At 33.8% G+C, this 22,213-nt stretch overlaps 1 protein-coding gene and 1 non-coding gene across 2 annotated transcripts in view; both read right to left on the bottom strand.

Moving 5' to 3' along the window:
- ZNF804B (zinc finger protein 804B) overlaps nucleotides 1-22,213 on the bottom strand; it is a 553,895-nt gene that overhangs the window by 251,062 nt on the left and 280,620 nt on the right. The gene's annotated exons all lie outside the window — the stretch shown is intronic.
- On the bottom strand, nucleotides 12,770-12,829 carry LOC134381407 (small nucleolar RNA SNORD75). Its single transcript, XR_010023997.1, has one exon. It is a non-coding gene; the product is annotated as a small nucleolar RNA SNORD75 (small nucleolar RNA).

The raw sequence follows: 22,213 nt of genomic DNA, 5'->3' as shown, positions 1-22,213 counted from the left end.
ATACAGAGGAGGAAGAGATTGGGAGGGAAAGGATGGTAAGTTAATTTGGGAACATGCTGAGTTTAAGTGTTTGTGAGACATCCTAATGGAGATGTACAATAGGAAGTAAGAAAGATATTTATAATGATACATGTAATCACTTATATGACACTATTATCAGGCACTGTTTTCCACATTTCATATATATTAACTCTTCATCCTTACACCCCTTATGAAAAGGAACTGAATGAAACACGTAGAGGTAGCTTACACAAGCTTACACAGCTGGGATGTGTCACAACTAGAACCACCTTGCTCCAGGCTTATCCACAACAGCGCTGCCTCTCAGAAATATACATGGGTCTCAGGAGAGGGCAAGAACTGATTTGGATATGCACATTTCAGAGTTATAAAATGCAAAGGTGACAGTTGAATCTTTGAACATAAACTTACACTCTCTGATGTATCCTTTCTCTGATACCAGTGCGCGCGCGCACACACGCGCGCGCGCGCACACACACACGCGCACACGCGCACACGCGCACACGCACACACACAGACGGTTTTATGAGTAGTTTCAATATACTTGAGTAAGACAAATGAATTTGACCAGAAGAGACTTGTCAGAGTTCTGTTGGGTAAACTGGACTTCTCCCAGTGGAGTTCAGCCTTTCTTTGTTCCTTAGTCTACTGCCAGACTCCCTTTTTCCTCGTTTTGCATCATTAAAGAAAGCCTAGTAAAAGTTAAAACTTTAAAACGCTTGCCTTAAAATTAAAGCATAGTGTTTACTTAGCAGGAATGTTGTAACATGCTACAACATTCAAAATAATAATCAAATGTGTGGAAAGTAAAATCCATTAAGATTCCTTTTTGTTAATCTTTTTATAGTGATAATATCGATATAAAATTATGTTATACCATAAAGGATGTTTCTTAAGCTTGTGCTAAATTTTCTATTTTATGATCTTTAAACAATTAAAAAGCTATAAAGGTATAAACCTGATGACAGTAATTATGAAGATGTAACTGAAATCATTAACTTCTACCATACCTAAGCAGTTTCAAAATATCCCCATATTTCAACATGTTATTTTATTTGCAGATCTTTAACATAAAGGCTGCTTTTCTAATAAATATAGAGAAAACATCTTACTACCAGTCATTAAGGGCAAGTAAAGCATCCAGAAGAAGGTAATCAAAGACAATAAACAGTATGCTGTATTAATGTTGTTTTGACATTATTAAACCACTGGCCTGAAAACTGACCTCCTCCCAGAGTCTCTGCAACAGTTTTCTCCTTTCTTGGGACATGGTAGTGACACATGCCTCAGTTGTTCCCTTCGCTTGCACACTTAGTCTATGTCATTATTCAGATTAGTTTTTGTAATGTTATACTCCTTTACCTGACCCTTCATTTTTTAAATTGAAATCAGAATCCCTTGATCTAATCCTCTAAGTAGAGCTTTCTCTCAAATGCAAGCAATGAAATTTTCCTCAATCTGAGGAAGAAATCAAGAATAGTAGAACAATCATTTTTTTAAAAAGTCCCTTACTTTTACTACATCCCCACCCTAAAAACAAACACACTCATGCTACTTCTTTCCATGGCCCTTCATCATCCCATGCCTTTCTGCCTCTCCCCAGCCTCATCTCTCCCCATGCCCCATGCTCCCTCTCAACACTCTATTATTAAACTGAACATTTATAAAGGCAGAAGCAATGTAAATTCCATTGTCACTTCTCTGTGCCCAGCAGTGTGTCTGGCACTAAAAGTTTTTGGATAATTAATGATTTAAAAAAAATAAATGAAGAGGGTTCTGCCTTGCTTCCCTAGTGCTTGAAGGAACTATGACCCTCTCTCTGAACCCCAGTCATCAGCTGGGTCTGTGTAACCTGTTGTGTGGCTTCCCTGTTTCTTCAGTTTTCCCGCATTGCATCTACTTAGAGGTTAGTTTCAAGAACTAGGCAGACCTGGTCAGGCCCAATGTTGTTTTGACAATATAGTAACCTCCCATCCCATTTCACTTAAGGAAAAATATTTTATTGACTGTTTCTCTGAAATTTGGCTGGTAATATGCTTTTCCTGTAGTACTTTAGTTCTGTCTATTTCAGTGACATATCAGAGATGCTCCACACAAAAGACATATAACTGGAGGCAGGAGAGATTTTCTTTGCTGGATCAGTGGGATATTTTTTTTTTTTATCATCATAGATTATTTGTCCCTGGTCTTATATCTACTTTCATTGTTACATCATAAGCTCTAAGAAGACACACACTGACTATTTTCACAAACCCACTCCACCAATCTGTTGATTTTTACTTCCAAACATACATAATACCTCTCAACTTTTTTCCAAATTTAATGTTATCAGTGGCAGCATTTTCCTTATAGCTGAGCAATCAGGGTACCTGCCCCCTGGGCTGCCAGCTTTGCCTCGCTCATTCTTGCCTACCTCTAGCTTAATTCTTGCCTACCACTATAGGGCAAGGAATCTTTGCAGCCAAATATTTACTCTCTCAACAGTCCACAACTCCATTTCTATATCCCATTCCAGACCCAAGGGACCATGAAATTTCCTGCTCACTTGGGTGTAATGTTCACTTGAATGACTGAGGCTCTTCATAGACTGGAAGACGGTTCAGAGTGGGAAGGAAAGGGCAGCCAGGAACCTCCTTTTTTCCTCTTGCCCCAGTCACACAAATGCTAGACATGGGTCTAATCACCCTAATCCCAATGTTTATTCTTTTATCCTGCCACCTAACTAGTCTATTCCCACTGCTTCTCCCCAATGACCCTTTCTCCACAGAGCAGCCAAACTGCAGATCAGATCTTAGCATTTTGCCAGTATAACAATCTGTTTGTTTCTCATTGAACTTATAGGTCCAGAAGATCTGGACCACGCTGCCCATCCCTCATCATCTATCACTCTCTTCCTCACTCTCCAACTTTCATTCACATGGGTCTCCTCCTTGAGCTCGGTTTTTCCTCAGAAGGGCTCTGCCCTCTGCCCCAGATATTCACATAACTAGCTCTTTCTTGTTTAAATTATGTCCCCAAAAAGATCTTCTCATGCAGATTTTCCACAGCCACTCAATCAAAGTTAATACTTAACATCACTCCTACCCCCATTACTTTCTAACTCATTACCCTATTTTTTTATAGTAGGTTTCACTACCCTAAATTTTCACATTTGAGCTCATTCTATTTCAGTTTTTTCCCTACTGTAGAAGGTCAGCACTGTATGGTAGCAAGGATCTTGCCTATTGTATTTATTGATAAATCTCAATTCCTTGAACAGTGTCTGAAAAAAGTAGATATTCAGTGAGTGGTTTTAAAGAAAAGAAGCAGAAGAGTAAGAAAGGGAGGATGGGAGGGTTCTGGAGAGAGGGCTGTCTGATGGTGTGTGTTTACACATAGAGATCCACCTCCTAGAAATCATCTGACTATTGCCTCTTCTCCCACTCCAAAAATAGATAAATAAATAAAAGATTGGTCTAGCTGTTAAACAGGTAGAAAATATGTCTGTTGAGTGATTGGGTTATATGGAATTAATAGTTGCCATTTTTTAATGCCCTATGTCAACTGAGAGAGAACAAAGAATGAAAAATGGCCTACTCACTGCTTGGTTTCTGTCTTCAGTATAAGAGGTTCAGTTCACAGGTTTTAGGATTTTTTTTTTTGAGTCAGTAAAAGCATTCAGAGAGAGAGAGAGAGAAAGAGAGAGGGAAGGAAACGCAAGAAAAAATAAAGCAAGGATGGAAGGAAGGAAATGAAAAGTGATTTCTATAAACAGAAAAAACAATGACTACAGTAAAAAAACAAAAAACAAAAAAGTTATAAGCCCAGTCAAAATTAACATATATGAGTTTGGGAGAATAGCCTCTGCTTCAGTCTTTTGGCACAATTTGGAGAGACATCACCCTGATACCAAAACCAGACAAAGATGCATCAAAAATAGAAAGCTATAGGCCAATATCCTTGATGAATATACATGCAAAAATCCTCAATAAAATTCTAGCTAACAAAATACAGCAAAACATACACAAAATTATACAATATGATCAAATGGGATTCATCCCAGGGATGCAAGGTTGGTTCAACATATGCAAATCAATAAATGTGATACACCACATCAATAAAAGCAAAGACAAAAACCGTATGATCATCTCTATAGATGCTGAAAAAGCATTTGACAAAATTCAAAATTCTTTCATGATAAAGACTCTCTACAAGTTAGGCATAGATGGAAAGTATCTCAACATAATTAAAGCCATATATGATAAGCCCACTGCCAATGGGCTTAAAACTGGCACTAGACAAGGATGCCCACTGTCACCACTCCTATTCAACATAGTGTTGGAAGTACTAGCCAGAGCAATCAGAGAAGAGAAGGAAATAAAGGGCATACAGATTGGAAACGACGAAGTCAAGCTGTCTCTGTTTGTGGATGATATGATCCTATATATTGAACAGCCTAAAGACTCTATAAAAAAACTAGAGTTTGTAAATGATTTTGGCAAAGTTGCAGGATACAAAATCAACACACAAAGAAGCATTTCTATACTCCAACAATGAACATGTAGAAAAAGAAATCAAGAAAGCCAGCCCATTTACAATAGCCACCAAAAAAATAAAATACTTAGGAATAAAGCTGACCAAGGAGGTGAAAAATCTCTACAAAGAGAACTAGAAACCACTGTTGAGAGAAATTAAAGAGGACACAAGAAGATGGAAATATATCCCTTGCTCTTGGATTGGAAGAATTAACATTGTGAAATATTCATATTCCCCAAAGTGATCTACAGATTCAGTGCAATCCCCATAAAAATTCCAATGACATTTTTCTCTGAGATGGAAAAAGCTATCCAGACATTTATATGGAACAACAAAAGACCACACATAGCCAAAGCAATCCTGAGCAAAAAAAATAATGCTGGAGGCATAACACTACCTGACTTTAAACTATATTGCAAAGCTATAATAACCAAAATGGCATAGTACTGGCATAAAAATAGACGCACAGAGAACTCAGAAATGAATCCATATGCTTAAAGCCATCTGATCTTAGACAAAAGCAGCAATTCTACATACTGGGTAAGAGACAGCCTTTTCAACATGTGGTGCTAGGAAAACTGGATACTTATATGTAGAAGAATGAAACTAGACCTGGATCTTTCACCATATACCAAAATCAACTAAAAATTGATTAAAGAATTAAATATACATCCTGAAACAATAAAACTACTTAAAGAAAACATAGGGGAAACATTCCAGGAAGTAGGAGTGGGTACAGACTTGGTTAACAGGACCCAAAAAGCACAGGCAACCATAAGAAAAAAAAAAAAATGGGATTATATGAAACTAAAAAGCTTCTGCATAGCAAAGGAAACAATCAACAGAGTAAAAAGACAACCAACAGAGTGGGAGAAAATATTTGCAAAATATACATCTGACAAAAGATTAATACACAGAATATATAAGGAACTCAACTTTACAACAAAAAAACAAATAATCCAATTAAAAAATGGGCAAAGGAGCTGAATAGGCATTTCTCAAAGGAAGATATACAAATGGCCAACAGACATATGAAAAAGACTCAGTGAGCATCCAGGAAATGCTAATCAAGACCACTTTGAGATACCATCTCACTCCAGTTAGGAGGGTTAATATGCAAAAGACTGAGAATGATATGTTCTGGAGAAGTTGCAGAGAAAAGGGAACTCTCACACACTATTGGTGTGGCTGCAAAATGGTGCAGCCTTTATGGAAAATGGTATGGAGGTTCCTCAAACAATTACAGAGAGATCTACCATATAACCCAGCTAATGCACTGTTGGGAATATACCCAGAGGAATGAAGATCATCATGCCAAAGGGACACCTCTACTCCAATGTTTATTGCAGCTCTATTTACAGTAGCCAAGAGTTGGAACCAGTCCAAATGTCCATCATGAGATGAGTGGATAAGGAAAGTGTGGTACATCTACACAATGGAATACTACTCTGCTATAAAAAAGAATGAAATACTACCATTCACAGCAGCATGGATTGACTTAGAGAAAATTATATTAAGCGAAACAAGTCAGGCACAGAAAGAGAAATACCACGTTCTCACTTATTTGTGGGAGCTAAAATTTAATAAATAAATAAACACACAAACAAATCTACGGTGGGGGGGGAAGAAGATAGAATAACCACAAAAATTCCTTGAACTGTTTAAGTCAAGTGAACAGATATGGTGTGGGGGGAAAGAGATGGGATGAAGATGAATGGGTAAAAGGGCATGAAAATCAACTACAACGTGTATTGAGAAGTAAAATAAAAAAAATGTATACTTTTAAAAAATAACATATATGCAAAACTCTTCTTTGATCTCTGTTGCTGTTTGAATGCAGATTAATTTACTTTTAATGTTAATATTTTTCTTAATATTGACTTGAGCAGAAGTTCAAAATGAATAGCTCAAGAAAGAATTCACGCAGATCAACTTTCCTATTCAATGTTAGTTCTCATATATGATTTTCTAAATGTTGGAGAAATGAGAGCACTTGAGGTAAAGAAAAAATGAGAAGAAACACCACTGAGTTCAGCCAAGTGTACTAGCGTCTGTCAAATTAGAAATTATGACTAGATGACATAAATAAAATGAGGAGGTAAATGCAGTAAAGGTGTAGTTTTGATTAAACTAATACCACTTATTCATTTGACAGAATAGCCTTCTGACAGCTTCCATTATACAAATCCCAACCATAATATCTTTTACAAAATTCTTCAAGGAACAGATTCTTTTCAATTTTACAAAAACAATATACCATAAAACTGTTATATTTGTATCTAAATTTAATGTTTTGTATCAATAGAATTTTGGCAATCATTTTAAAACATGATTTAATGCTATAGAATAAACCAATGATTTTGTTAAGCACAGTTAATTTTAACTAAGCCTGAGTAATACAGACAGATCTTGTACTTACTTGGTAACAGACAAATATCAAAAGCTGAAATATCTCTTTCAAACATTAATGACCAAAGAGTAGGTAGCTTTCTTATGCTTTTTTAAATGCAAAGAAGTGAGTTTGGAAAATATAAGTTCTCTTGGAAAATCTGCAAATCACTATTCCACATGCCTAAAACAGCATGCATTAGGCTAAATTTAAGTACCTTTTGTTAAGGGAATGACTGGATGGGAAAGTCATAGCAAGATGGGTCCCTTAAATGAGGTTTGACTGTCATAACCAAGGACACAGAATGAGAAACTGTAAGTCAGTCTGCTTCTGTGCCCATGGAGGTTGCTAGTTGGGAGAGAGTAAAAATGACCCCCAATTAATTAAAATAATAAATGCTTCATTGATTTAGAATTTTAAATTATAATGCTCAATTTAGTAATTTTCAAGTTAATTTAAAAATCTGTACAAGTGAAAACTATTTAATATTTTAATTACTTCCGCTTTTACAGTTATTTCATATTCTCAGTTAAATATGAACATTCTAAGTCCAGCACCAACAACAAATATGCATAGACTTTGGTTATTCTATAATTTACTGGGTATTTAAAATTATAGAAAAATTTTAGAGAAGTGATAGAGAAAATATAGAAAAATTATAAAACAGAATGTATAAAATTTTTAATATCTGAAAAAATGTAGGAGTGGAAGAGACCTTTCAGTGAAAGAAAAATTCATAATCCATACGACACGATAGATATATTTAATAAGATAAAAATCCTTTAAGTTAGTAAGATAAAAGATATCCCAAAGACAAACAAAATCAAAGGGAGAAATAGTTAAAATACATACAGTTAACACTTCACCCTTAAAAGCCGACCATGGTTTTGGTATTCTCTCTATTGTATAAATAAGGAAACTGAGCCATAGAAAGTATAAGACACTTCCACAAAGTCACATAGTTAAGAGTTTTGGGAGCCAGGATTTGAATGCAGGCAATCTGACATCAGAGTCTTTGCTCATAACCATGACACTATACTGCAAATGGTTAATATCTTTGATAACAAGAAGAAAACTCATAAATTTATAAGACAAAAGAGAAAAAAGAAAATGAATAAAAAAGGAAAAAGGAGCAATGAATTGAGGTGTAATTTATAGAATGAAATTCAAAATGGTTTATTAGTCTATAAAAAGATGTATGCATGTCTATTCACTTTTTTCTTTCTGTCAGATTGGCAAATTTTAAAATGTATAGTAAAATTCAGGGCTTCTGAGTCTGGCAAACATTAACAGGTACAATAAAATACAGCACTTGAGCCAAAGGCAGCCCCTTTGTCCAAAAGGAGGCAAGAAGCACAAATGGGGTCCTAGGCAGGAGCCAAAGGCAACACCCCTGCCTGGAAGCAGGCAAAGAGCATTCTGAAAATACCACTTCCTTGCAAGTGGCCCACCACAGCCACCGCCACAGCCACAGCAGCCACAAAAGCTTCTCGATGCCACAGCAGTAGCCACAGCCACCATGCAGGCAGCCTGCCAGACACTCAACTGCATTGACACAGGGAGGGTCACCAACAGAGACTGTAAAAAGAAAATGTCTCTCTCCTCAAAGCCCACTCTAGAATAATAGAAGAAGCAACTGCTCTACCAGATGACCAGAAGTCAATGTAGAGATACTAGAAATGTGAAAATCCAAGAAAATATGACACCACCAAAAGAATATAGTAATACTCAAATACCAGAGCCTATAGAGCAGGAAACCCTTGAAATGACTGAATAGGAATTCTGAACAATAATTTTAAGGAAATTCACTGAGATATGAGAAAACTCAGTTAGACAACATAATAAATGAAAAAAATAATAATCCAGGATATGAAGGAGGAAATTTACCTAGAGATTAATACCTTCAAAAAGAATGGAGCAGAACTCATGGAACTAAATGAAATAAAAAATATAACCAACAGCCTAAGCAGCAGGCTAGAACAAGGAGAAGAAAGAATTTCTGATCTTGAAGATACACATTTTGAAATAACCCAGGCAGAGGAAAAAAAAAGAGGAAAAAAGAATGTTAGAAAATGAAGAAAATCTGAGAGCCAGCAGACAACCTTCAGCACACAAACATTCAAATCATGGGTGTTCCAGAAGGGGAGGAGAAAGAAAAGTCCTGGAAAACCTATTCAATGAAATAATAACAGAAAAATTCCCAGATATAGGGAAAGACACAGATCTTCAGATCCAGGAGGTTCAAAGATCCCAAACAGATTCAACCCCAAAAGATCTTCTGCAAGACACATTATAGTCAAACTGGCAAAGCTCAAAGACAAGGAGAGAATCTTAAAAGAAGCAATAGACAAGTGTCAAGTCACCTATAAGGGAGCCCCTATCAGACTAACAGCAGATTTCTCAACAGAAACTCTACAGGCCAGAAGGAAATGAAATGATATATTCAAAATACTAAAAGAAATTAAAAGAAAATAACTGCCAGCCAAGAATACTATACCCAGCAAGGCTATCCAGAAATGAGGGAGAAATATTGTATTTTACAGACAAAAAAAAACTGTGGTAGTTCACCACCACATGACCAGCCCTGCAATAAGTCCTCAAGGGAGTCCTGCATCGGGAATCTGAAAAACAACAGTCACTACTACAAATACACAAGAAAGAAGGAAACCTAGTGGTAGAACAAAAATGCAACAGAGAAAGAGAAAGAAACTAAATCTTGCCACCACAAAAAAACATAATGACAGTGAAACAAAAGCAAACAAACTCTCAGTCTCTTTAGAAGGTGATAGGGAAATGATTCCTTTTTCTAAAACTAAATGAGACCTATTTGGAGCAAAACCTTTTGACCCATTTAACTGTGGAGCAGGGGATTTCCCTCCAGATGTTCAATCAAAATTAGATGAGATGTAGGAGGGTTCAAATTGGAACTAACTCTTGGAGGCTCAAGAGTTGGTATTTTGTCTTTACCCATTAGACAGCAGGTGCCAATGTCAAGAAAAAGAGATCCTAACTAATGTTAAATTTGTTTATATGCATATGTATCATTCGTTATTACTTCAAGACAAGTATTATACATGTGCCAATATACTTTTGATTATCTTAACTTTTTGAAAATCATTTAATTAAAATTTTCTCACCTTCACTGTTGATCTATAACTTTTATTTTAAAAACAATTTACTTTAAAGTAAAATGTACTTTATGTTCCTTTCTTTCTGTTGTAGATGAATTTATATGTGAAAGACAAATTATTCAACTATCTGCCTTGTCTGAGTTCTAATAATTAGCACCTTGAAATTTATGTTCATTCTCCCTATTGCTAGTTTATTATTGATTTCCCAAAAGTCATATCTTGATGATACCTTTTACAATCCTGAAGAGATATACCAATGCCAAACTAAACGTGTTGCATTTTCAGTATGATAGACATATACCATTCATTAAACAGATATCATTTTACATATACAATGTTGTTCACATCATGGGGAAAATGTAAACTTTAAATAAAATGTCACCCAGTCACTAAATATTAGCAGGTAAAATAACAATAACATAAATTTCAATAATAATTAAACCAAATTTATTTAGAATATTTATTAATAAATGCAAGGTAATAAAATATATTTCTCCTCATTAAAGGACTATCCTTCTCACATTTTTTCTTTGATATAGATATTTTCCAGCCAAAGTTTATTTTGTGATGCCCCATTAGTTTTGATACTTTAAAATCTACAGCAACTTTTCTATATGAATTATCAATATTATTTAGCAAATTTAATATGCATTTGTTCTGTTAAAGTTAGAATCTCATTTTTCACAAAATTCATGTTGCTGCTCAGTTTAGCCTTTAAGATAAGCAATAACATTGTGTTGCACCTCATTCTTAATGTGCTAATGAACCCTGACTTTTAGAAATATTCATTTCCCATACTTTTGCCCTTTCTGTAACAGACTGATTTATAGTCAGTGCACCAAAGGCTTAGGGTTAAAATTTATATTTTGGTTCATCACCTTATAAGAAAAATACATTAAAGTAATGAAAATGTGGGCTTAGACTGGAGTTAGCACTCAAAAATAGATTTTTCTTTTACTTATGGGAATTTTCTTTAAGTGTTAAAGGTACATTTTTCTAGGAAAAGAAATTAAATATGCTTATGCAACATTATATTTGTATGTATCTCCACAATGTTCTATAGTATATCTGAATTTTCTTGTTTGTTTTCTGTTATCTGCTATGTTGTACCCGAATTAGAGGGTAATATATTTTTCATAAAGAAGAGTCTTTATATTTTCTTTGTCATATGGTATTTTAGAATTTGTATAATGGGGACATTTAGAGGCCATATACATGGCTTTTTTAACAGATAGAATTTGTATTTTTATTGTACTTTAAAAAGCTTTATGTAATAAGTGTATATTTAGTAGCCATTTATTATTAATGGTAACACAATAGAGTACTAACATGGCATTTGAACATTTAAGGTATGTTACTTTAGTAATTTTTAATGGTAATCAATTCTTCTACTGGCATGATTAAGTGGTACATAATTGGTCAATAATTCTGAGCACTTATTTCACCATTGCATTTTTATGAAGATCTGGTTGAAAATTGTATTTCTATGTAAACTGAATGATGTGTTTGATTTTGCTGAGAATAAATGTTTTAAATTTTTGTTTAAAAAAACAGCACTTAAAATGCAGAGATATTTATTCTCATATCCTTTTAATAATGCTGCATTAATAGTTGAAATTCTACATTTAATTCATTTGGTAATAATATCAAATTCTTTTGGTCATCGACAGTGAATAGTTCACAAAAGTTTATTTGTGAGAGTATCAAATTTTACAACTATTTGAAAAACAATTTGGCAATATCTATCAAAAATAAAATTCATAGGAACAGCTCTTCTGAAATAAACTGCACACATTTACACACACAAACACACACAGGATTTTTAATACATCATTGTTCATAAAGGAGAAAAAGCACAAAAATAATGTGAAGGTCTATGAATTGATGAATGATTGAAAAAATTGGCACATCTATGTTATGGAAAGTTATGTAGCCATTAAAAAGAATAAGTAGAATCTTTATTTACTGACCAGGAGTGGTACCCATAATATGTTTTTAAGTAAAAGGCTAAAGTCAGAAAATAATGCTTTGCTTAAAAACGTTTTTCTTAAAAGCACAAAATATGTTGTGCTTCCACCTTAGTAAAACCTCAAACAAAATAATAATGAATATATGCATATGTATACATATTTGTGAGACTGGATAATTATATTAAATGATATTCATGTCAAAAGTTGTTACTACAGGAAAATAAGAATTAAGAAGGACTGAGGAAGGAATTATTAGCTTTTCTCTTGATTGTCTTTATTGTTTCACTTGTTATAATTAGCAGATTTTGTTAAATGAAAAATGAACACTTTCGAAGAATAAAGGGGAAAAAATAGTATAGCTATTTTATTGAAAGGTCTTTTCATAAGTAACACTCTAGTAGATAAAGATATTTAATGCACCCTTAAAAAATAAGCATTGTTTTTCTATTGAATGTTAAACCATCTCATGGAACAATAGGGTATGACAAATAAGTCCTGATGGACACGTGACTTAATAAAATGAATCTCTGATCGTCAGGAACATGAATTCCAGGATCATGCATTTATGATATAAGGCTTAGTTATAAAAACACTAACGATAGAGCAAGCATTGAAATTTTGCCAGTTTCTCATTTGAATTTTATTGTAGATTGAAAATGGTGTGACTTTTGTTTTACAGGAGCAATTATTTTATTTTATTTATTTATCTTTATTTCATTTTTTAAATTTTATTTTATTTTTAAATCCTCAGAATAGAATTTCAAAAATCCTTTCTGTCCACTACTCTTAAACCGTCAAAAGCTAGGAGCAATTATTTTAGACCAAATGAATATTGATTCATTTTAAGACTGATTCCATGCTGTCTTATGTGGCAGTAAACTATAACCTTTTTATCTGGGACAGGAAAGGAACTTATAGGAAGTTCATGATGCTGCATTAGTGAATAAATGTCTACATGTAATTCACTTGGAAATAATACTAAAATCTTTTTTTGTCCTCATTAAAGTTTTACTAAAACTTAAAACTATTCTAACATGTGGTTTTAAATAGAAAGCATCAGCACTTTGAACCTACAACAGCCAAGTTGTAGCAATTCACTTTTTATTGAAAATCACATTTTGTTTGTCCATCTGCTTATTTCTAGATTTAGTGAATTTTTTTTAACTGTTCAAAAGGAGTTGTGTCCAGAGCAGTGTAGTTTATGCATTTTTAAAAAATTTCTGTCACTTGAAACTTGATAGTAAAGAATATATTAATCAGGATCTTAGTTGCTTCTCGTAATAGCTAAATTAAGCAGTAGCTGGATTTTTCTTAATCAACTCCTGATGCCAGCATTATCCCATAGTGATCAAATTTAGAGTTACATTCACTTTGCCAAGTATTAAAGCTGTGGAAGTGAACCAGATAAGGTAATAAATGTTTAACAATATGATCTATGGGAGATAGAAGAGCAGAGGCATTTTCTTATTTGTGTGGTATACTGGCTCTATGGCCGATTTCAAGCTACCAAATATTTAAAAACCAAGTAGCAAATTTTCTTAAAATTTAAAAGACAGCTCTTGCAAACCAGTACAAGCCAGGTGCAACACATCACTGAAGTGAACCATAAGATCAACACCACTTTCCAACTGTCAATAATGCTAAGAAGCAACAAAATGGCAATCTCCATTTAGTGGAGTATTGGGCTGGGTGGGAAGATTCTATTCTTATCAGTGTTTCCAACATGACTGTCAATGACCTTGGACTAACAAAGGTGATTCAATTATCTCATTGTATATGTAACACCTCAAGGAGTCCCAGCATGTAGCTAGATAATTATTAAATACTCACATGACATGATTATTAATGTTACAGTAATGATATACAATAGCTGGTTTGTATAATTCTAATAGGATGCACTTGGGAAATCTGACTACAAATATATTGGGCTATTTACTGATAAACTAAAATGTGTTTCTACTTTGTCATCAAGTATTTTATACAGAATCATGCCCCTGAAACTGAAATGAAGGGCAAGACAATTTATCATACAAATTTTATATTTAAGACCCTACTTTGCCTTCTCTAAAAGGCATCCTTATTCTATCTTGAACTTGGCCTTAATTTATCTTATGAAATCCATAAAAAGAGCAAAACCTTTAGTTAATAAAAAAAAAAAAAAGAAAAAAAGAAAGAAAAGGAAAGAATTGAGAGCAGTATTTAGGGAATGGTGAGACAGGTACTATAACCAGTTAAGTAAAGGAGATTTTTAATTAAAATTATGTTAGCTATCATCTTCAAACATTTTCTTCTCTTATTTCAAGATCATCTTTTAACCTAGCAGCAATAAATATTCTAATTAAATTAACTTCTGGTTGAATTAAGGACCTATTTTTAATTATTTTCAATTACAATGCTTTACCATTCATTATAGCAATTGAAATAATAATATGTAACAATTGTTAATTGGTCTTTTAATATACATTATCCCTAATGTATATGGCAAACCAGCCAGGTGATTATAATTTTCCCTGTGACCCAGTGGAGGAAAGTTGAGTTGGGAAAAACCAAGCAATATTCAAAATCACACAACTAGGGCTGGCCAGTTAGCTCAGTTGGACATAGTACAGCCTTTTAACACCAAGGTCATGGGTTTGGATCCCCATGCCAGGCAGCTGCCAGAAAAAAAGAAAGTAGAAAGTCACAGAACTAGTAAATATCACAGCCAGGATCTGAAGCCAAGTCTATTTTATAGTATATGCTATTTTTTCCCATATTAGGTTGCCACCACTTCTTTTTTTCCTAATAAGAGAACTTGTTTTCTGCATTACTGAAGTTTGCCTTTGCTCACTGTATTTGATTGTCAAACCACCCCCACACCCTATAATCTACACCACTTCCTTTACATTATGAATCCCAAGGCATAAAATCCTACAATGGTGTTTACTGTTGTTATGAAATTATTCCTGGATGTTAGTGTTTATCTGAACAAAACAATGAAGAGAGTAATTTGAGTAATGTAACCCAAAACTTAGAGTTAACTATAGAAATTTAACATAATTTTAAAACCCCAAAACAAAGGATAAATTTAGCAATCTGTAAAAATTACTTGCCCTAAGGAATAGCCAGAAATAGATGACTGCAAGCAAATGTCAAAATTTAAGCTCATTAATTTATTCAGGGTATAGTGTCAAAAATATATTACTATGCCCAAATATAACTACATTGAGATACCACCTCACCCCATTTGGACTGGCTATAATGAAAAAGACGGTGAATAACAAATGCTAGCGAGGGTGTGGAGAGAATGGAATTCTCCTGCACCGTTGGTGGGACTGTAAATTAGTACAACCACTATGGAAAACAGTATGGAAGTTTCTCAACTACAGATAGATCTTCCACGTGATCCAGCAATCCCACTACTGGGTATATACCCAGAGAAGTGAAAATCATCATGTTGAAGAGATACCTGCACGCCCATGTTTATTGCAGCTCTGTTTACAACAGCCAAGACATGGAACCTAAATATCCATCGATGGATGATTGAATAAGGAAACTGTGGTATATATACACCATAGAATACTACTCTGCCATAAAAAGAATGAAGTTCTTCCATTTGCAATAACATGGATGTGCCTGGAGAAACTTATGTTGAATGAAATAAGCAAAGCACAGAGGGATAAATACCTCATGTGTTCCCTCATACGTGGGAGCTAAGAGAGAAAGAAGGAAGGAGAGAAAGAACACAGTGGTGCACTGGACTCACAGAGGGAGAGAACATACCTTGGGATACAAAGTGGAGTGGAGGAAAAAGGGCAGGGGGAGATAGGTGGGGAATAATTGGGTGGAGGACATGGGGTACCAACACAATTTGTGGTAATGGGCATGCTGCCAGCATGAATCTGGCCTTCACATCTTTGGCGCAAGGGGTGACAATCAGCTTTGTATCTCATGAATATTCATAACCATTTTTTAAAAAAGAAATAAATTATAATCATAATAAGTATACTAAAGCAATGATCCAGTTCATTATATTCTTTTTTATGAGTATACTTGCATCAAAATCACTCTCTATAGGATATAGAAAAAACAGCAGGGTATCTGCAATAACATTTAGGGGACCAGGAACTATATGGGCAAGTACCTCAAACTTCTAAGTTCCTTTTTTTGAATTGGTTGAAGGAGAAAATCCAAACAGAAATTTTCAAAATAGGAAGCATATCTTCTAAGTCATCTGAACTAACAATAACTTTGTGATTCCAAGAATCCTGAATGCTTTAGGGAGTATAGTAGCCTGAATACATTTAGCTAGATAATTATCCATACTAACATGCAATGATCTAGAAAATGTTTCAAACAATCATAGGAGAGAGGCCTTTCATCAGTCCATCAAAACAATATTGTTCAGACTTTAACTCACAAAACTTGATTTTTCAAAATACAGAAACAATAAACTTATCAGCAGACAGAAATGGCTGGCCCCATGACTTTGGCCCTTTTATTTCTCTTGTAAATAAATACAACAGCATTCTCTTTGACATAGTTTTTGAAATTATTTTTATCTTTTGAAGATTGTAAATATGCATCAGTTTCTCTGCGTAGAAATAACACTAAATTGACTGATAGAATCAACTTCCTTCATGTCCAAAGGTAAAGGCCAGTCCCTGGATATTGTGTCATCCATTCCAGTCATGAGAGACTTTCTTAGTATACACCTGGCATCACTAGATGGTATCTCTACTTGTTGTTCTGTAATGGCAATGTTAATAAGTAGTGAAATACTTGCTGATAAAATTTATATTAAAAAATAGTGAAGATTTATTGTTGGTATATCCACTATAAAAATATTTTTTTATTAAATAGCCATAGAAAATGTATCTATCCCATTGAAAATATTATTAAAACAGTTAATATTATTTATATTAATATTATAATTAATATTTATTAATATTAAATATTAATAAAACTATTATCTCGACTATATTTATATATAGGTAAATGTAAAATGATATCTTTAGAAGAGTTATTATTCAATAAATATTTTTTTATTTGTTTAGAATTTTTTGATCTTTTAATGAATTTTGGATCAAATATGCTACTTATTTTCAAAAATTTCTATAAAGATATAATAATATTCTTTATTTGAAATAACTTTAAGGAGCTCTGTTTCAGTGACACTTAAGGAAGTTATTTCAATTTATTTGGGAATTAATTTCATATATTCTATTACTGATTGGACATCTCTTAGTGGATGTTACAATCACAATATGTACAGGGCTTCTCCCATCCCTCCCTTCCCCCCAGTCTAATTTTCTTTCAGGGTTCTCTGTCTCGGTGAATAGAACCACCATCTGTCTGTTTGCACAGATCACTACTTCCCTCTCATTCATTCTTTCTCCATTAAAAGTCCTGCCTCTTTTGACCCCTTATTATATCAAATCTACCCATCCCCTTCATATCCCCCGAGGCCATAAATTATTATTTTAAAATTCCACAGTGACAAGTCCTTCACCTTCTGAACATTAATGGCACTTATAACTTTATATATTTACTTATGTGGTTATTTGATTTATGTCTGGGTCCCACAATGGACTGTAAGCTCAAGATGTAATAGACTGGGTCTGCTTTTCCCACCATTATGTTCCCAGTACCATGCAAAGTACTAGTACAAAGCAGTCGCTCAATAAATACTTGTAGAATTATTTCTTGACTATATCCATACTTGTTTAATGTGAATGAATCCTAGTGGATGGATATTTGTGAGTTGTGCCATTTTTTTTTTGTTTGTTTCTATTGAAGCTTTGGTTAACTAAGCTTTAAATATGTAAATATGCCATACATACTTATGTCATAATTTGCTCAGCTAAATCATTTATTCTTCAAAAAGCAAACATAAGCATGTCTTTTATTAAGGTAATATGGTGTTTAGGCATCATAGCAGTGGATTTAATCTGTTTTTATTGTTTTACGGAAGATGAGAAGCAATTAAATTACACTTTGGGGATTTTTTTAAAAGGTAGAGCAAATTTACTTTGTAAAATCATCTATGGTTTTCCAACTAGCACAAGAATAATTCAGTCTCAGAAAAAAAAATAAATAAAAACCTGTTTACATCTATCATATATAGTATAGAATAAATTACAAGATGTTGGCATCCCAATCAGAACTAAATTTTAATCATGCTCAGTCCCTTGAAAAGAAGTGAAATGAAATTAAGCATTAAGACTTGATGAACTTTGCAGAAAAAATGTTTAATATTCACTCTCTCTAATATAAGCCAATACAAGAAAATGTTTTCAGTGACAGATTTTCTTATTTCTGTGTAGATCAATTTGTGATCTTTTATTGATGTATTTTCTTACAAATGACCTCTCAGATTTCACATTCTTTTGAATATATCTCATCATCACAAATACAGACACCTTTATCTTATACCAATGGTTGTCTCAATTTCTTTTTCACTATTTGCATAAATGTCGATGACTCTTTTCTTCTGTCCCTTCCAGACCACTTGCAACATTTCACTTCTGTTTCTAAAGCTCATGTGCCATTTTGTATTTTTGGAATTGCTCCTTTAATTTATCTGCTTCTTTCCTACAAAGTTTGAATTAAACATTCGGTGACATTTCTCATGCACAGGAAACCAATGTATGTTGGCCTGTCTGGTAGAATGTGAAAACACTGAGATGGATAAGGCAAGATCCTAGTTCTTGAGCAATTCACAGTGTAATATCAGAAGAGGATCCACCTATTGATATTAATATTACAAGTCAGCCTATAATATATGTTCTAATAGAGATGTAAAGAGAATAGTTTAGAAGCAAATAGGTGGAAGTCATTATGTCTATACCTTCAGTTCCCAAACTGTGTGACGAGGTGCTCCAGGATACCACAGAAACTCTTGGATCATTCTGTTGTATTTTAAATTTTTAGATAACACAGTGACATATATTGGCCAGCAGAACTACTACTATTAAGTTATATGGATGTAACAACTTAATGTTAATTTCAGCTTCTCTGGGTCATAGAAATATCTCTAAACAAACAAGAGATGGTCATGTTCATGGACAAGGAGACTCAGTATTGTGAAGATATCCTTCCCAACTTGATCTATAGATTTAGCACATTCTCAATCAAAATCCCAATAATTTATTTCATGGATATCACCAAATTGATTCTAAAGTTGATATAGAGAGCAAAAGACCCATAATAGCCAAATTAATTTTAAGGAGAAGAACAAAGTTGAAAGATTGACACTATCTGACTTCAAAACTTACCATAAAGCTACAGTAATCAAGACAGTGAGATGAAAGAATAGACAATAGATCAAGGGAACACAATGGGGAGCCCAGAAATAGTCCCCATAAATATAGTCACCTGATCTTTGACAAAGTAGCAAAGGCAATATAATGGAGCAAAGATAGTCTTTATAATAAATGGTGCTGGAACAAATGGAAAAAAGTTAATATGGTCACTGACCATACACCCTTCACAAAAATCAACTCAAAATGGACCATAGACCTAAATGTAAAATACAAAACTATAAAATTCCTAGAAGATAACATTGGAAAAACATAGTATGGTGGTGACTTTTTAGATATAACACCAAAGTCATATTCCACATAAGAAATAGTTGTTAAGTGGGCTTCATTAAAATTAAAAACTGCTCTGCAAAAGACCATGTCAGGGGAAAGAAAAAATAAGACAAACACTGGGAGAAAATACTTGCAAAAGACACTTCTGGTGAAGGACTGTTACCCAAAATTACAAAGAACTCTTAAAACTCAACAACAAGAAAATTAACAATCTGATTATAAAATGGACAACAGACCTGAACAGATATGTCATCAAAAATATACATGTGGTATGTAAACATATGAAAAGATGTTTAACATCATATGTCATTAGGGAATTGTGAATTAAAACAACAGTGAGATATCACTAGATATCTATGAAAATGGCAAAATCCAGGACACTGATAATACTAAATGGTGGTAAGAATGTGGAGCAACAGGAACTCTTATCTTATTCGTTGCTGGTGGAAATGCAAAATGATATAGCCACTTTGGAAGACAGTTTGACAGTGTCTTACAAAACTAAACACACTCTCATCACACAATTCAGCAATCATATTCCTTGGTATTCACCCAAATGAACTGAAAATTTATGTACACACAAAAACTTTCACATGAATGTTTATAGCAGTTTTATTCATGATTGCCAAAACTTGGAAGCAACCAACATGTTCTTCAACAAGTGAATGGATAAACAAACTGTGATGCATCCAGATAATGGAATATTATTCAGTGTTAAAAAGAAATGGGATATAAAGCCCTGAAAAGGCATGGAGTTAACTTAAATGCACATTACTAAGTGACAAAAGCCAATCTTAACAGGCTACATACTATATGATTCCTACTATAGGATATACATGAAAAGGCAAAGCTATAGAGTCAGTAAAAAGATCAGTGATTGTCATGGGTTAGAAAGGAGGGATTAATGAAAAGGCAGAGCACAGAGCATTTTAGAGCAGTGAAGCTGTTCTGTATGGTACTGCAAAGGTGGATACACGTCAGTATATTTGCTCAAACCCACAGAATGTATAAACAGTCAACTCTAAGGTAAACTACTAACTTTGGGTGATAAGGATGTGAAAATGTATAATTATTAATTGTAACACATGTACCACTGTGGTAGAAGATGTAAATAGTGGGGTAGTTTGGGGGAGAGGCAGGGGTTACATTGGAACTCTGCACGTTCTGCTCAAATTTGCTTTGAACCTAAAATGGCTCTAAAATACAAGTTTTATTAATAAAAAAATAATGTTACTGAGGCATGTAGGGCTCTGTGAACCAAGGACATTTAGGAACCAATGGTCTATGCCGATTCTTTTTTCTTTCGGCTCTTTATGAAAAGTTTTATTTTTAGTTCCTAGCCTTATACTTTCTATACGGTTTTTAAATTTTCTTTTATTTATAGAGTTTTTTTTAATAAAATTATATTTTATTTTATTTTTTTAAATGAAGTAATGAGCTTTGGTAAATAGCACTTTTGAGTATTTCATAGTGACAGCTGGCTTGGTGCAGGAAGGAAGCATTCTGCTCTGGTGGAAACCTCAGAGCTTCTATCATTTGCTACTAGATGAATTCTCCACATTACTCAAGTAGAATTTCGACTCCTGATCCATGTTCCTCTGGAAAAAAATCAATTAATTAAAAATCCATGGAAGTACATACTAGGTGAGACATTGTTCCCATTTTTGTGTTTCACAGTTGATGAAATGTAATAATTGCTGACATGATGGTGACCTTCAAAGTGAGCAGTCATGTCCCAAGTATGCTCAGCGTTATTTTACAGCATACTCTGAAACTTTCATGACCTTACATTACTCTTGAATAATCTTTTACTAAAAAATATTTTCAGCCTGCTACCACACTTTTTAATAATGGCTTCCTTAAGTTTATAACTCGAATCACAAAGTGGTTCTATAAAACCACTCCTTTTAAGCTATGAGAAGTGGTATCTACTTCATTTATCCTGATATTTAGTAAAGAAATATCATATCAACCATTTTATAATAATTTGAAGAAGACATTGTTCATGTTGATTCAGACTTTGTGAATCTTTTCAGGCAGAGGGGTTCATGCTTTATTATGTATTTGTCTGGACACCACTGTATTTACTAAATATTTAACAGGTCCACTGGTCCCTTTTTTATCTAGACTGAGTTTTAACTGACACTTTCCTTGCTTACCAAGAAGATGTACAATATTCTAAGAATCCACAAAGTTTCCCTTCAAAGTATAATCACTAAGTTTCTCTCATGTATTGTTTACTAAAATATTAATTCCAAAGGTTCCCTAGAAATAATATAGCCCAGTTTTTCTCATAATGGTCTCTGCATGATCTGAGTCAAAAATCACCTGGAAATCTTAAAAACAGATTTTGGAGCCTGTGACCAATTTAATGGAGTACCTGGGGGTAGGTCTCAGAAACCAGCATGTGTTGCAAAATCCATGGGTATTTCCTAGGTTCTCTTTGTACACGATTGCCAAAGAATTAGTAAAGCCTGAGAACCACTAGTCTTGTCCCACCATTATTGTACATATCCTCAGCAAAATTTAATGCCCTGTTTAGATTCCAGTAATAAATCAGCATAAAGTCAGAATTATAATTCAGGCCTCCTAATTACCAGTTAATTTCTCAGT

The sequence above is a fragment of the Cynocephalus volans genome, chromosome 6, assembly GCF_027409185.1.
Source record: "Cynocephalus volans isolate mCynVol1 chromosome 6, mCynVol1.pri, whole genome shotgun sequence".
Lineage (NCBI taxonomy): Eukaryota > Metazoa > Chordata > Mammalia > Dermoptera > Cynocephalidae > Cynocephalus > Cynocephalus volans.
The sequence above is the reverse complement of the archived record's forward strand: the minus strand, read 5'-3'. Positions and strand labels throughout refer to the sequence as shown.